The sequence below is a fragment of the Podarcis cretensis genome (assembly GCF_951804945.1).
Source record: "Podarcis cretensis genome assembly, chromosome: 9".
In the NCBI taxonomy this organism is placed as follows: domain Eukaryota; kingdom Metazoa; phylum Chordata; class Lepidosauria; order Squamata; family Lacertidae; genus Podarcis; species Podarcis cretensis.
Window position 1 is genome coordinate 56894810 of NC_137178.1, and position 12995 is coordinate 56907804.

The 12995-nt window shown below is 42.2% G+C and overlaps 1 protein-coding gene across 6 annotated transcripts in view; it reads right to left on the reverse strand.

Moving 5' to 3' along the window:
• Nucleotides 1-12995, reverse strand: part of DLC1 (DLC1 Rho GTPase activating protein) — a 260481-nt gene that overhangs the window by 99251 nt on the left and 148235 nt on the right. The window lies entirely within an intron of this gene.

The following is a 12995-nucleotide window of genomic DNA, read 5'->3' on the forward strand; positions in this document are numbered from 1 at the left end:
AACAGTGTAGTCCAGTGCAGGCATGTTTACTCAAAAGCCAATCATATTGAATTAGAAAGCGTTCATCATGCAGACGTATCCTAAGAAATATACATATACTGACGTTGTGGTCTTAAACTCACTTTCTAAAGAGTAAGTACTATTAAATTGCTCGGGATCTTGTTGTGAGTATGCTCAGAGATAAATAAAAGGTAAAGGACCCCTGGACGGTTAAGTCCAGTTAAAGGCGACTATGGGGTCCGGCGCTCATCTTGCTTTCAGGCCAAGGGAACCGGTGTTTGTCCACAGACAGCTTTTCTATGTCATGTAGCCAGCATGACTAAACCGCTTCTGGCACAATGGGACACTGTGACGGAAACCAGAGCACTGTCAGCATCGCCCTTGAGCCAGTGCACCAACTGGACTCATGCACTTCAATCCCGACTGGGCTAGGCGAGCTGGGTAGCACTGCCAGAGACCACCTTTCTCACAGGAACAGGTCACAGTGCTGTGGACTCACAGCTTAGAGCTGAGAGCACCGGATTCGCTTCCACAATAATACAGTCGTTGCGCAGCAGCGTTTTGCAGAGTCTTGCAGAGTATAAACCATTTGGAGAGCAGCTCTGTGGAGTATCTCCCTTTTATTCTATAACTACAACTATGATACAAAACTATATACAGAGCTAAATATTCTGAGCATAAATCAATGCTACTTTGAGTGCCTGCAGCTGCTCTTAGCAGCAACCTTATCTCTAAACACGATCTCTAGCACTCACTCTCTCTCCGACACACTGACTGACTCTCTCTCACACACACATGTGGTGCTGGGCAGAATAAGTAGATAGCAGGACACGCCTCCTCCTCTCTGGAGAGTCAGCAGCTCCTCAGGAGATTCTTGGATATGGGAGGGGTGAAATCTCCTCATCCACATGGAAATGCCGTTTACCTTCCCGCCACAGCGGTACCTATTTATCTACTTGCACTGGTGTGCTTTCGAACTGCTAGTTTGGCAGGAGCTGGGACAGAGCAACGGGAGCTCACCCCATCACGGGGATTTGAACTGCCAACCTTCTGATTGGCAAGCCCAAGAGGCTCAGTGGTTTAGACAACAGCACCACCCGCATCCTTATGCTCAGAGATACTTCAGCAGTCACAGAAACCAATTACATGAAAGGCACTCTCATATCCGCTGGCATTTCTCCAATTAAAATAGGGGAGTCCAGTGCTATTTTTCTAGAAAAAGAGGTGCCAGAACGTACCATGAACACCTTTCTCTTTCTTTTAGAATGGCAATGGCACTTGCCTGAGAGGTGCCGGAATTGAGTTCCACTGAGTTCTGGCTGGGAAAAAAAAGCCCTGGGGATGTCCTATTCCATAGCCTCCAACATTTCTCTAATGAAAATAGGGATGTCCTAATGTCAGGAATGAGCCCGCTCCAAGCAAAGTTTTGCAGCCAACTGCAGAAAGCAGCCAGGAACAGAGAGGCTTAGATGTTAGTCAGGCAGCTGCAGACTTAGGTTCTTCCTGACTTTGACTAGCAGACTGATAAGGCAGTAGCTGAGAGCAGGCTAGAACACAGACAAAGCTCACAGGAAGCACAAATAGGTGCAAATACACTCAGAGAAAGCCTCTCAGAACAGGAAGAGGTTGGAGCTGATCCACTAAGTCCGAAGAGTCGACGAATGGGAGGGCTGCTAGATAGGAAGCAAAACAAGAGACATAAGGGTTGCAAGTTCAATATCTTCTGTCGATGCCGGAAGGAGTCTTCAGAAGGGTCATCTTGAGTAATGACGCTGGAGGCTTTGTCAGAGCTGTCCGGAGCAATCTGTTTGTTTTTGCAATAAATCCACCTTTTTAATTACCTACAGTAATTCTGTGTTATCAAGCTGGGAACCTGGACTCCTGACACCTAAGGAAAAGCAGGACATTCCAGGATCAAAGCAGAATGGATTCTGTAAATCTGGGACTGTCCCTGGAAAATAGGGACACTTGGAGGGTCTGCACTCTCCTATAGGAAACATATCAAGTAGACCATATTAATCTAGCCCCATGTGATGATCTCACACCCAGAAGCAGAACGTGGGAATTCTCGCTGTACAGCTCCCCACCACCACCTGCACACATGAGATTGCATTCCTTGCCTGAAAGCCTATAGCTGAAAACAGAGCACTATCCTTACATTGTGGGAGCATGAAGTACAGAACAGATAAAACAGCCTCCAGACATAAAACAGGATTTTCACCTCACCTTCTACCGCTGCCCCCGCCCGCCCCGCCTCCAACCAAAGACTTACTTTCTATTCAGATGCTGCACTCCCTCTTCAAGTATGGAAGGAATCTCCTTGGCATGTGACGTTGCTCATGAAAACAGCATGCAAAGGATGTGGCAATTCTACTAGCTCAATAGCCAAATAAGCCAGGTCTGAAAGTCAGGAGATCCTCCAAGAGATGATTTTTCCACAGTAATGCTGTACACGTAAATGAAGGCCCTTCTCTGCTGCCTGAAATTAAATTTCTTGTTTAACTGAATGATGTCTCCCTTCTCAGAAGTCTATTTAAAGCCTTTATAGCTCTCAAGTTCACTAATTCTGGACACTATTTATCCCTTCTCCCACAAGGCACAATTCTGGCACCTCACACATTTCCTGAGATCCACCTAATTAGGTGCCTTACAGTAATTACTTGAGTTTATTTCAAGCTACAAACCCCCGAGATGTTGGGTGTTTCCCGCCAACAACACAAATGCCATATGTTGTTGTTAATGCGATCTACTTGCCAGTCTGATTCATTGCTAATTGCAAGCATGTATTCTGCACACAATGTATCGCTGGCTTTAGAAGAGATAGCTGCATTGTGGAAGGCTGCACCAGCTGTTTGCGAAAGAAAAATTTTGCACTCAGAGGCAAGCCACATGTGACTTGCTTCTTAGTTCAGGCTAATAACATAAAGAGATAGTACCTCTCTTTGAACTGGAAATTGCTTAAGACGAGGGCTGCTCAATTTGTGTAGTCAAACGCTCCTCCTAACTATGCACTTGAAACAATTCTGGGTGATGCACATTCCCACAATTGTATGCCATGATACAGAAGTAGCAAGTGTACGTTCTGGGCTGAATCTGTGTGCAACTTCTGATGTCTCGCCATGGAATCTAGCAGACAAGAAGGATCACATAGAGAACATAAGTGGTCTATCTATATATACAAATACTTCAGGCCACATATCTAAAAATTATTAACTGGCTACACTTAAATACACAGTTTTTAAGCACAAGTGCCAAGGCAGAAGAACTCTTTCTGCTGAGAGAATTTAACCCAGCTGCTTGATATTGAACCTCAGTGGTTGCAAGATCACATTTTGCTATGACAGCCCAATAAAACAGAAAGAAATGTGCTTCCCACCACCCACCAGGCCACCATTGCAAGCTAATTTAGTTAAACAGCCCAAACACACACAAAACGGTGACCTCTATAATTCTTGAGCAGTTCACAAGGTCTTAGTGAAAACCTGGCATTGGCTGCTAGGATCAGAAACTACTGGTTTCAATTTCCAAATGGTCTGTTTGAAGATGGATTATAACATAGGATGCCTTGTGAGCAAAAATTTCAAAACCCACCATCAGGCAATACCTTTATCAGGAGCAACCGAAATGCCGCAAAACCGTGTGCCAGCTTTTAAGAAATAGTTTGCAAAGCTTTTGAGTTCTCCACAACTCTTAATCTGGCTAGATGTTAAGCAGGGTAGGGAAGAAAGAGAGAGAAAACAAACATGAATGAGGTTTGATGTAGAAGCCACCAAGTCTGCATATAGTAACCAGAGTATAGGTAGAGATCACAAATCTGAATCACATCGACACCATATATTTAGGGGAAGCATGGCTTCCCCCCCAGAATCTCTGGTATGGTATGCAAGTGGGGGGAATGGTTGGTGAGGGAAGCATAGCAAAAGGAAGGAAGACTGAGAAGATGGGGACAGTGATGGGGAATATATCACAAGACACCGTGGTTAGGCAAAGAATCATGGACATAGAGAGACAACAGGACTGTACAAGGGTCCCCGATTATAAAATCATAGAAAACGGGAGATACGTAGCCGCTCCAGCAACATATCTCTATTTCCTCACATCCAGAAACGCAAGAAGGGCTTTCACTCTTGCTAGAAGTTCGGCCTTGCCCTCACCGGTTCTGGAAAGCTCCTATAGAAGAGTCCCGTACGCACAGAGACTTTGCGCCTGCCCATTAGGGGGAAATAGCTTACTAGGGAAATCGCCCTTTGGGGTGCCTCAGGGTCAATTTTTATGGTAGTCCAAATCTCAGTTGTATGGGTGTATGTATATATCTCAATTTTAACTCATGAGCTATTGCTGCAATCTGCTCTGATTGTATATTTTATCTTTATGAACGCTGTTTTTATTGTGTTATGTGAACTGGTCTTTGACCGTAATAAATTATCTATCTATCTATCTATCTATCTATCTATCTATCTATCATCTATCTATCTATCATCTATCATCAATCTATCTATCTATCATATATCATCTATCATCTATCATCTGTATCTATTTATCTCTCTATCTATCTATCTATCATCTATCTATCTATCTATCTATCTATCTCTCTATCTATCATCTATCTATCATCTATCTATATCTATCTATCATCTATCTATCTATCTATCATCTATCTATCTATCTAATCTACAGTATATCTATCATCTATCATCTATCTATCATCTATCTATATCTATCTATCATCTATCTATCTATCTATCTATCTCTATCTATCTATCTATCTATCTATCTATCTAATCTATCTAATCTATCTATCTATCATCTCTATCTATCTATCTATCTATCTATCTATCTATCTATCATCTATCTATCTATCTATCTATCATCTATCTATCTATCTATCATCTATATCTATCTATCTATCTATCATCTATCTATCTATCTATCTATCATCTATCTATCTATCATCTATCTATCTATCTATCTATCTATCTATCTATCTATCTATCATCTATCATCATCTATATCTATCTATCTATCTATCTATCTATCTATCATCTATCTATCTATCTATCTATCTATCTATCTATCTATCTAATCTATCATCTACCACAAGACAAGAGTGAAGGCAAATTTGGCAAGAAAAGCACACAAGAACCTGCTGGATCAGGCCAATGGCTCATACAGTCCAGCACTCTGTTCTCACATTGGAAAACCAGATGCCTATGAGAAGCCAGCAAGCAACACTCTCCTCACTGGTATTCAAAGGCTTACAACCTCGGACAGTGAAGACAGAACATTGCCTTGCCTTCCATGAATTAGCATTGGTGGCCATCACCAGCTCTCGTGGTAGCAAATTCCAAAGTTTAACTATGTGCCGTGTGAAGAAGTAGAAGAAGGTATCTTGCTTTTGATCTTCCCGACTGTTAGCAAACATGTTTGACAGAATGTTAAGAATGGCAAGATTGTTTGGGGTCAGGTGCCTGTCCTAATGAGATTTGCAACCAGTTTGGAATGAGATTTGAAACCAGTTTTAAAAAGGAGCAAAATACCGAAGAATTATTTTTCAGATGCATGTACTGCATATTAAAATTAAGTTAGACACCAACAAACATATGACCCCCCCACTGCTTTCTTTCTCCCAATTGGCTCAGTGATTGATGCTTTATTTGCTCCTTTTAAGCAATTATGTCCTATGCTGCTGCTGCTGTGTTATTTACATTCCTTCCTGCACAACCTCAAGATGATAAAATCCATGTTTGCAGCAGCTGTTGCCAAACCAGAATTCCCTGACATGAACGAAACGACAAGCTGCACACAAATGAAATGAGATTGAATGGACTCTTGCTACAGGAATGGCCAGACTACCTGTCAAAATCTGCCAAAGTGAAGGCCACAGGGTTAGCGGTGGTCAGTTTTATGTAAGGCAGCCCAAGAAAATCGTGACCATCCTACAGTGAAATCCAACAAGCACTTTTGCTACTAATGATCCTCCCATTTATTTATTTATTTTTACACCAGAGGTGGGTAGAAAGCACATTCAGTGAACCATGGACCAATTTCAATGCTTGCTGCTATTGGCACAATGTATGCCTATCGATCCAGCATGACCTTTTAGGCGTTTAAGCAAGACTGCATACTTAGCATCACTTTACCTTAACTTAAAAGAGATCTTTAGTGCCACTTTTGCTTTGTAAATCTAAAACCCATTGATGGACCTGGGGGATTCTAGAAGAAAAAGGAGACCACACAAGACAGAAACACAATCACCTCTGCTTTACATCCTAAGGGTCAGGGAAGCAGGGAGTGCAAAGCAACATTTTATCAGCAAGTTGCTCAATAGACTGCTTCATGTTCCATGTCAGAATGGCCCCCAGCAACTGCATAGGGTGGGAAAACACATGAAGCAGAGACTAACTACTGGGAAGCAAATAAGTTCATAAAAGCAAATGTATAATTTTTGTTCTATTATCACACTGCACGTATAAATATTAGAGTACCTGATATGCAGAGAAAACTATTACTGTGTTCCCCCCTCTTTTCTTCTTTACATATCATTCCCTCCAGGAGTAATTTGAAAGCTGCTGTCCTACTAAGCCTTATGCAACTGTTCTCACATTTTGTACCTTAAGAAAATCTGCTTTCCTTCCAGAGTTGGCAGACATTCACTGCAACTACAAACATCCTATTTGTGTGTGTGCCAAGAATACTGCTCGAAGCCTGTTTCTTTAATAAACCAATTTATCTTTTCAAATTACTTATCCCTTTCTTCCACAAAGCATGTATAATAATAAAAACCCACTATATACACACGTCAATCCAAGTAAGAGAGAGAAAATATGTTAGTAATTTACACTGCTGCAGTATAAATTAGAATAAGAGTGCAATTCAGAGCCAGTCAATGGGAATTTTGCCAAACTCTTTAATTTTGGGTGCCGGTTGCACCCTAAAGCTGCAGATTGTGGCAGAATTAAGCAAATGGATGAAAAAAATGAATGTTTCAGCCAGGCCTTGCTTTTGTAAGAGCAAATCCTTTGATTGACTTAAGTAGAGGTTAGCTAGCTAGATCAGTGATTGCATGCAATCAAAAAAAAAACAAAAAACATCTTCCTTATGTAACAGAAAACAGAAAACATCATATCCTTGGCTCAATATGTACTGACATATTCAGTCAGCTGCTAATAGGCTATCAGGATCCTTTAGGAGGCTAAGACATTTGGAGCTTCAGTTTGTAAAACTTTGGATAATTGGGTTTTAAAGTTCCAGGGCAAGAACAGTAATAAACGAGATGCAAAAGCACATTCTGAACTGCTTCTCAGATTGTTTGAAAGGGACAGAGAAAAGTGATGGAAGCACACCTAGCCTAATGTTTAGCACAAGTAACACTTGCTTCTTGGACGAAAGGCATTTATATCTTCAGGGCTTTTGATCCATCCCATTCATACTTTTTCCTCCTAAATGGATAGTTTGGTGTCTTGTAGTTCTGTTGCAGAACTTCAAGATGTCCTGCTCTGAGAGTCTGTTGCAGGTGAGCATCTAAAGGCAGAACTAAACATTAGAACAGATACAGGGGCTGCCACTGAAAGCAGCAGCTTTGCATCCTGCCCTTTTCCTTTGCCTGGAAATGTTTTATGATACAAAGCACAGGATATGACATCATTACCTTGTTGCAGCATGATGACATCACACCACACATTAGCATCCTTAGACGTTGAGAGCAGTGGTGAACAGGGGACTGTGTGTGTGGTTGTGCTTGTGTGTCAGAGGCATATGTTTGTGTGAATATGATGTGTAAAGTGAAAAGAGTGTGCTTTAGCCACACTAAGTTTGGGGTATGTGTCTTTCTATCACTTCCCTAGAGAGAATGCTGTCCTTGGAAGAGAGGGGAAGATCCCCCACCCTGTTTTAAGCAGCAGTAAATTTTTGAAGTGTATCCAAGTGCACGCAGAACTTCTGATTACAAAAAAAGGGTCAAAATTCACACGGCTCTCTCAACTACCCTTCCCCTGCTTCCAAATGGCTCAAAATTTATACAGGATAGAAGGAAAGGAGGGTTCCACTCCTCCCTCAGTCTCTCTAGCTATATGTTCCTCCCAGTATCCCATGTTTCATTGTCCCTGACTGCTTTCTCAAGCCTTTTATTTCCTCCTGGCACCTACCCACCAAAAGCACTCGGTCCATTTCCATCATGCTTGGCCTTCAAAACATGACATAAATGATGCATTGTGTTGGAAATGGACCAGCTGGCTAGTATGCATGCAAAATTATTGGGGGGAAACCAGCTTCAGTAGATTGATTTCAGTGAGTCTACTTCAAGTGCAACCTAGTTGAATGTTACCCGTTGTTTGTTTACATGTTACATTATATAACATGCTTACAATCTGTACTTTGACTGGGGTGCTGGGAGAAAACAAAAAAGAGAGGGGGTGGTAAGGAACCAATGGAAACAAGCTGTTACTGTCATGATCCCCAAAGACACCTACCACTAGGTTCCTGGTTCCCAGGCAAGCAGGAGGGCAGGGTGGATTGGGAGTCAGCACCTTGGAGAGAGTTCAAGGTGAAGGCTCAACGTTGTGCTGCTGAAGCTGAGTCCAAACACCCAAGTGATCTCGCCAAGGTCCTGGGATCATAGAATCATAGAATCATAGAGTTGGAAGAGACCACAAGGGCCATCGAGTCCAACCCCCTGCCAAGCAGGAAACAGGATAACTGCCTGGGGTTTATAGCTGGGCTAGGTAGTCATTTACTGGTGGCCCAACCCCTTGAGTGCTACCTCATAGCCAGTGGAAAGGCTGGTGACTTCTACTGCAGCTGCTGGCTCCTTGGGGATAATGGGGCTTCCAGCTGTGTAAATAACTCTTCCGGGCTCTCTTGATTCCCTGAGCAGTCTAAAAATGCAAGAAGGGCCTTTACACTCACCAGAAGCTCGGCTCTGCCCTCGCCGGTCCTGGAAGGAGCCTTTTAAAAAGTCCCATATGCTCAGAGACTTTGCGCCTGTTCAGTGGGGAAGATAGGAAGCCCAGAACACTTATTCTTTAGATGCCCCTTTTATGAAGAGGCACGTAGTAAGACCATTGATCCCCTACTGGTGAGGCTTGCTGACCTCCAGGAAAAGCAAAAATTTGACCTTTTTCTGTTAGGCAAAGATCAGAAGATGACCCGGATGGTCGTCAGATTCTGTGTACAGATCTGTAGGTGCAGACCATCTCCCAACTCAAACTAGTTCGTTAAGAAAATCCCCAAACTCGGTTTCATGGGTGACTCTGCGGTAATTTATTGTTGTACATTGTTTTTAAATTTATTGTTGTACATTGTTTTAATTGTTTGTTTTCTACTGTGACTGTACCCCTGAGTGTGTTTTATAAGCTGGTCTCTGACCGTAATAAATTATCTATCTATCCCCTGAGCAGCCTGTGGCTCAGCCATTGGAGTTTAGCAGTCCCTGGGCTCTGGTATTCCTGGAAATGCAGAAGGGATGGACCAGGGAGTAGATGCATCTCCTCCTCAGAGCTGCAGTTCCTTGAGGATGTTGCCTCCAAAGTCTGGGGCCTAGTTTGGAGCCATGACATTTACATGTACAGTGGTACCTCGGGTTACAGACACTTCAGGTTACAGACTCCGCTAACCCAGAAATAGTACCTCGGGTTAAGAACTTTGCTTCAGGATGAGAACAGAAATCACATGGTGGCGGCGTGGCAGCAGTGGGAGGCCCCATTAGCTATAGTGGTACCTCAGGTTAAGAACAGTTTCAGGTTAAGAACGGACCTCCAGAACAAATTAAGTTCTTAATGTGAGATACCACTGTACTTATTTCTTTGGGGAATGGCAACCGAAGGGTCCAGGCAAATCGGTCATGGTTTTGAGCTGAGATATGAAGGAAAGTAGGAATGGTGCACCACTCTAGGTGCTTTAGGAGGGAATTCCAGGTGTAAGATGCAGTAAGGGAGAGGAGGAAAGCAAACATTCTTCATTTGGAGCTGAGATCATAAATTGCTCTTGAAAAGCATCTCATAATTCTTCAATATCCTCCACGCATCAGGGTAGCAAGCTGTGTAACAATGGTTAGAATGCCATCTATTCATACTTTCGTATTTCCTATGCTTCCTGTTGTCTGGGTAGCTTGATGTTCAATTGTGCACAGAATTAACCAAATCTACAGCTTCTTTAAAAAATGGAAACTCACAATCCAGAAAGAAAATTCTCCTTATCTTAGAACTGACCTTCCCACAGGCTGCATATCCTGTAGCAGAACTGAAAATGTGCATGATAACAGGGAAGTCCAGCTCATTTTGGGTTGGTGCCAAACACTAATTTCATTTCCCACTCCCTTCCAATAACACTCATGTGCAAAAGAAGTTGGACGCGGCAAACAAAACATTGAAACGGTGCTGCTTAGAAGTTAATCAAAACATCAATAAGTCATAACATCTGGAAGGCATCATGCAACTAGTGACGTCAGGAGGTTGTCAGATGTTTGCTGTTTTGTAGTGGTTTGTAATATTTGTTGAACAAGGGCTTTTACTAAGTTGATGTGTGAAGCATTTTAACACTTTCTCTTCAAGAAAGACTGGGAGATTTAACCAAAAAAGAGAATGACTTGGTGGGTGATGATATATTTTATATTGGCAAATGTGTTCCCAAAGTCATGTTTGCCAAGAAAAAACAAACGTAGGAATACAGAGTGAAGGTTTAGGGGGGACTCAGCAGCGGGGAGGAAGGGATGCTTCATGTACTCTATCTGGTGGTTCTTCCCTACATTCCACCTTCTAATTCCAGAAATTCACAATTCCACAGAAATACAGAAGGCTAATGATGCCCCCCTCCTTCCGAAGGAAGTCAAACCTGGGTAAGTGTTATGTCCCTAGAATTACTCTCAGACTTACTCTTCGGTACATCATCAACATCATCATCATAGTAATATTAAAAAATCCCTAAATAGGGCTGCCTTCAGATGTCTTCTAAAAGTCAGACAGTTGTTTATTTCCTTGACATCTGATGGGAGGGCATTCCACAGGGCGTGCGCCACCATTGACAAGGCCCTCTGTCTGGTTCCCTGTAATCTCACCTCTTGCAGTGAGGGAACTGCCAGAAGGCCCTCAGAGCTGGATCTCAGTGTCTGGGCAGAACGATGGGGGTGAAGACGCTCCTTCAGGTATACTGGGCTGAGATACCAGACAGCTTGGCAGAAGCTTTATGAGAAAAGTGGGTGTTGAGAAAAAATTCGAAGGAATGCTCAGCAGATCCTCAACAAACACATTAAAAAATGTATGAGCATGGTTGGACATCTCTTGTAAGGCTTGGAACCTTAAAACTGGCTGTTCTGCGCTGTTTTCAAGATATTTTAAAAAGTTGTTATATAATTGTGTCTAATTGTTGTCTCTTTTATTACAAGCTGTCTTGGGCATTTTTTTTGGATATATGCATTCCATAAGTAAACATGCTGCTTATTTCATGTAGTAGAATGGTGATGTCCTTCTCTTCTAAGCAATTGCTCATGCTTAAATCTATTAGCTAACTTTGTTATTCAAACACATAGCACATCCCCAGCACTGGCAAGGTTTCACGTTTTGCTTTTTGTAAAACTACGATTTGCCAGTTGAAACATCTTCTAGTGTTCAGGCAACACTGTGTACCTAAAGCCTAGCAGGTTATCTTTTGTCCCGTCAGGAATGCTCCTTCTTTAACTGAACCATGGAACAAACTGATTTTCACAAAGGGGTGGCCTCCAACATCCTTTCAAACATTACCATCTGTAACCCTGCATAAAATGTAGCATTTGCAGTCTGCAGTCATATAAGGGGTGGCTGGCTAAGGACAGAGGTACCATGCATGTGTATTCTTCATTTAACAAATGTATACATGGGCATGACATTTTTGTTAAGAATGCTTGTTATGAATTCTCTACCTGCCATTAGGTTCCCCAAGAAGAAAAATTACCTTGGGAGTGGACTTAAAATGTAAATGTGCAGAAATATAGATTACGTCTGCAAAAACTGTGGTCCCTCATGCCCAACACAACCCCTTAAATATGTACTGTGGTCTCCTAAGTGCTCAAAACACAAAAACTCTGCTCCAAAAACAGGACACTTCTCAAGCAGGTCACCATACCTGGAAGGCTGTGTTTTACTTGGTAGGTATAAAGTTGCAGAGGCCAGATATACATTCCCAGAAGAGGGACAACTGGGCACTTGCCCAGGGCAAAATCAGACCCTGATGCTATGCCATTACTGACACTGCCAGAATAAACTTTTCAAATCAGGGTGTGATTAATGTGTTGTGTATACCTGATGTCATTCACCAATGAAATTAATTAGCATGGTTGACTATGGACAGTGGCGCATTCTGGCTCTTGTGGGTTTCCTCCATAAATAAATTTGACGACATGCGTTAAATATGGTATTATAATAACTGTGTTTCCTGCCTCCCAACGCAAACATAGTTTCAAAGGGCTCATTTGTTCCTTCTATCCAGAATTCTAGGAAGTAATGAACAGCACAATTCTGTGAATACCTACTCAGAGATAAGTGTCCACAGAATTGCATGCAAGACTAAGTTCATATATGGTTCATGATGGATGGGCAGAATTTAGAGTGCAATCCTATACAGGTTTCAGAAATAAGTCTCATTACATTCTATAGGACTTAAGATTAGTAGGTATAGGATTGCAACTTTTTCTTGCACTGGCTTCTTGACACAACATAATGGATTGTTTTCTTGTGTTCTTGAAATAGAAAGCTTTGCTGTTGGACAACTATAGCTTATAGTGGCCTGGTTTGACACATTACAATAAACCACAGCTTAAAAACACACTAGGGTTTAATGTAGGGGTCACCAACCTTTGTGGGTCCATGGCCAACCAGGGAAGTGCGTGACCACCACACATACACCACAAGCAAATATACATTACATCCTGTTTTCTTGACTAGAAAAGAATGCTTCCTTCAAACCTAATTTCCCTGTGGGCTGAATGTGCCTGTGCACATTTCTGGTTTAATGTGAAGCCTGCTGGT